Source organism: Eptesicus fuscus, chromosome 12 (genome assembly GCF_027574615.1).
Source record: "Eptesicus fuscus isolate TK198812 chromosome 12, DD_ASM_mEF_20220401, whole genome shotgun sequence".
Taxonomy (NCBI): Eukaryota; Metazoa; Chordata; class Mammalia; order Chiroptera; family Vespertilionidae; genus Eptesicus; species Eptesicus fuscus.
The window spans coordinates 2512295-2516462 of record NC_072484.1 but is presented as its reverse complement, the minus strand read 5'-3'; the positions used below and the strand labels follow the sequence as shown (position 1 = coordinate 2516462).

Below are 4168 nucleotides of genomic sequence, written 5' to 3'. Positions count from 1 at the left end.
CTGCATTTTATTCCAACATCATTGCCTTTTTCATTCCAAGTAATAACAAAATACATTTTCCTCCAAACAGTTTGTACTGAGTGATCTGTGAAAACAACTTCCTTCAATAAGCTGCACACACAAGGAACACTGCCCGGTGTCAGGGACCCCAGAACCTGAGTGCGGCCGCTCGGGGGAGCCTCTGCGCTGAGGCTGCTGCGGGGGTGGCTGGCGCATGGCGCTGGAGCACCGCTGGCTTGGGGTGGGGCTGAGGCGTGTAGCTCAGGGCCTCCCTGGGCTCGTCTTTCTCAGGTCACTGCCTCTGACCACGTGCAGTGAAACAAACTCCTTTAAAGACAGGAGTCTCCCTGCAGTCTGGCCCGTTATAGTCACTTACGTTGCAGAATGTAAGTCACGTGGACATAGCCCTTCCTTAGACAGGAACCAAGGGGAAGTTAGTTCTAGAAAGCAGGAGGAGTGTGCATCTGGGGGTTTTGGGAGGAACTCCCAAGTCGGCGCCTGGCTCTTCCCTGCAAGCTGTGCACCTTGGGCTGCTTCCATGCTCTCTGAGCCTCCGTTTATAAAGTTTTATACATGTTTACAAGTTCAGTACAACATCAGGTTGGTACATGATAGGATCTGTGAGGATGGGGGTGTATGCAAGGTCTCAGCACACTGAACATGGTGGGCGTCACCTTTCCGGGTGAACCTTCCCCTTGATGTTGGCGACTGACCAAGTGGAAACCGGAACTCAGGAGACCCTGCTCAGCGCGCGCAGGGCCTGCATTTCCGTCCCACCCGTCCAGGTGCCATGGCACCATCACACCCACTGGCTTCCAGTGAGGAGCCGGGCCCACCACCCCAGCTAGGAGCAGCCCGGCTTCTCCCATGCCCAGGTGGGTCACCTGTGAGATAGGTGTGCACACCTGGTAAAGGACAGTGTCACCTGGGTGGGCTCGTGTGATGGATTCTGCCCAATAGGAGGTGGAAACCTAAATATCAGATATGGTCACCCTGCCTCTTTAGTGTTTGATAAACTATCTGAAGAAGAGAGAAGTAATGTAATGCCCTCCCCAATATTTTTGCCCGTTCCCAGGGGAGCTGCCAGTTCGTGGGGTCCCCTTTGACCCCAGCCTCCAGCATCTAGTTGGTTTTTGAGCTACTGCAGCACCCCTGCACGTGTGGCCATGCTGGCACCCCGCTGCCCAGTGGGACCAGCTCTGTCCTCCATCAGCAGGACACGCTCCCTCCGAGCTGGCGAGGGCAAGCGAAGCACCCGGTTGTCTATTGCTGAGCACACGCCACCCCAAACTTCGTGGCTTCAAATATCAACAATCATTTCTGTGGCCTATGAATATCCCGGGAAGGCTCACCCATCTGGCTAGAAAACGGGTGTGACCGTTGTTGGGTGGTGAGGGAGGCCGGCTAGACCTTCATTCCTCTCTGGGCAGGTCTCCATGGGGGGCACTCGGGATCCCTTGCAGCGTGGCGGGATCCTAAGAACAAGGGCTCCCAGGCATGGGAAGTAGGGTCTGGACCAGACCTGAGGAAAGCATCACTTGGTCTCCCTTCTGTTTGTCACGTAGCCAAGGAGCGCATCCCTCAGGAGTCACTGGATGGACGCCATCTGAAGTCCACCGCACGTGGGAGTCAGGAAGAATTTTCAGCTCATCACCACCCACAGCGCCAGCCGGATGTCAGCTCCTTACACGTCCCAGCGGGGCGGGGCTGGCCCTATCACCTCACCCTCACCTGTTCCCCATCTCTCACCACCACATCCCTGTGCCTCTCCAACGCACAGCAACCTGCCGACCTCTTCACTGATTCCTGTTCTCCTCTTTTTAGGACCTCCGTTACCCCTGTGGCCTTTAAGGTATATTTCTAAACAAAGACACCTCTCCTTAAGAGAAGGCAATTACCAGCTATCAGAACAACATGCTTTACCACCGTGCTATCAAGAAAATGTAATTAAGTGAAACACGGACTCATGACCTGCCCCTGGGCCCTCTGCCTCTGCTGCTTCTCCCCTCCTCTCCTCCCCTCCTTTCCCACCTTCCTCCCCTCACCCTCCTCCTCCCCATCCTCCTCCTTTCACCAGTCCTCTTACCCCACCCTCTTCCCTCACCCTTCTCCCCTCACCAGTCCTCCTCCCTTACCCTCCTCCTCCCCCACCCTCCTCCCTTCACCTTCCTCCCTTCACCAGTCCTCCTCCCTTCACCACCCTCCCCCACCTCCTTCCCTCACCAGGGCTCCTTACCTACCCTCCTCCCCCACCCTCCTCCTTTAAACAGTCCTCCTCTCCCACCCTCTTCCCCCACCCTCCTACCTTACCCTCCTCCTCCCTCACCCTCCTTCCCTCACCAGTCCTCTCCCACCCTTCTCCCCCACCCCCTCCCTCACCCTCCTCCCCTCACCAGTCATCCTCCCCCACCTGCTCCCCCACTCTCCTCCCCTGTCCCTCCTGCTCACACTCACTCTGCGGCAGGCCCAGCAATTTCCTTGCAGTGCCTCCAAGACTGCACACACCCTGCATGTCAGGGCCTCTTTTGTAGGAGCTAGGTGTGGCCTGTTCTGTTCAAGGCTGTGTTTTCAGAACCTAGGACAGTTCCTGGCACACTGTGGGTGCAGATTATGAAAGACATGAATACAAATATGGTAGAATTGTCCAGTAAAGATAGGGAAGACAGCTAAGATGACCACCCCCCACCTACTACCCCAGTTTACCCAGGACTGAGGGGTTTCCCCAGATATGGGGCTTTCAGTGCTGAATCTGAGAAAGTCCCAGGGATGAGTTTGTCACCCTAATGACAAACCCCCAAATGTCCTCAGATTTTAAAGCTGTTATGGGAGTGAGACCACAAGGCTTTGCAGGGATGTCAGCAGGAGTGGTTGTCCCCAGTCCTGCATCCCTGGTTCCCAGCCCCCAGCATCCAGCCCCAGCACCCTGGTCTGTATGGGTGAGCCCCAGCACCCTGGTCTGTATGGGTGAGCCCCTGTATCCCGCCCCAGCACCCTGGTCTGTATGGGTGAGCCTCTGTGTCTGCCCCAGCACCCTGGTCTGTATGGGTGAGCCCCTGTGTACCGCCCCAGCACCCTGGTCTGTATGGGTGAGCCCCTGCATGTAGCCCCAGCACCCTGGTCTGTATGGGTGAGCCCCTGTGTCCCGCCCCAGCACCCTGGTCTGTATGGGTGAGCCCCTGTGTCCAGCCCCAGCACCCTGGTCTGTATGGGTGAGCCCCTGCATGTAGCCCCAGTACCCTGGTCTTTAAAGGGGAGCACACAGCCCAGTGTCATAGCCCAACAACTGAGGACGTGGCAGGTAGCTGTCTTGACAGAGGAGAATGGTTCCCAGTTTATGTAAGCTGCTTGGAGCCTAGGCTGCGTTAAGACATTGTTCAGAACTGCTGGTAGGCATCTGTGGGTTCCTCTTTCTCTGCCTCTCCATGAGCATCAGTGATAGCCTTGAGCCTTTGGCTTTGTGGGCGCCACAGGGAGCGGAGCTCAGGCTCCTGAAGAGATGCAAAAGACAGCAGCCTGCAGCCGGAGGCAGCTGCAGCAGGCAAGGCCCACGGTGCTGGCTGGGGCCTGGCGCCTCCCTGCTCTTTGAACCTGTCCCCTGTGGGCAGAGAAGGCACAAGGAGACGCCCTTCCTGGTCTGCTGGCCTCCGATAGAGTAGGAGGGTCCTAGGGAGTCCACTTGTCTGTGGGGAACAAGCCCAAGTAAACTCGAATGGGAAACAGGAAGCCATGGGGGGAGACAGAGCAAAGCCAGCTCCCCAAGCTTTCAGAGCAGAGCCTGGTGCCGCCTGAGGGGCTGGCGTGGGAACATCTGCTTTGGCCCAGCTCCTGCTGCAGCCTGTGGATGCCCGTGCTGCCTGCCGCCCATGCCCATCCTGGGCCCTGTGGTTGGGCTTCACAACCCCAAGCGGATTTTCAGACTGCGCAATATAGCAGAGCACCCTCACCAGGGCCAGCCAGGTCTGCCCTGCTAGGGTGCGCCAGGCAAGGCTGCAGCCTCCCGCCAGCAGCGCTCATATCTGCCGCCACGGCTGGCTCCAGGTGACAACTCCACGACTTCCTCCCATGTTCCGGAACATCTCTGGAGTGAAGGGGTCTCCAAGTATGTGCTCTTTTTTCTCCCAAGCCAAGACAGTGCTCAGTAATTAATGGCTCAATTTAAACATGGTGG

General features: G+C 57.3%; 1 long non-coding RNA gene across 1 annotated transcript; it reads left to right on the top strand.

Annotated features, from left to right (window-relative positions):
• The first annotated feature begins 314 nt into the window (after positions 1-314).
• LOC129150886 (uncharacterized) lies at positions 315-1899 on the top strand. The gene is made up of 3 exons (XR_008557669.1): positions 315-386; positions 1566-1690; positions 1825-1899. It is a non-coding gene; the product is annotated as an uncharacterized LOC129150886 (long non-coding RNA).
• The last annotated feature ends 2269 nt before the right edge of the window (positions 1900-4168 follow it).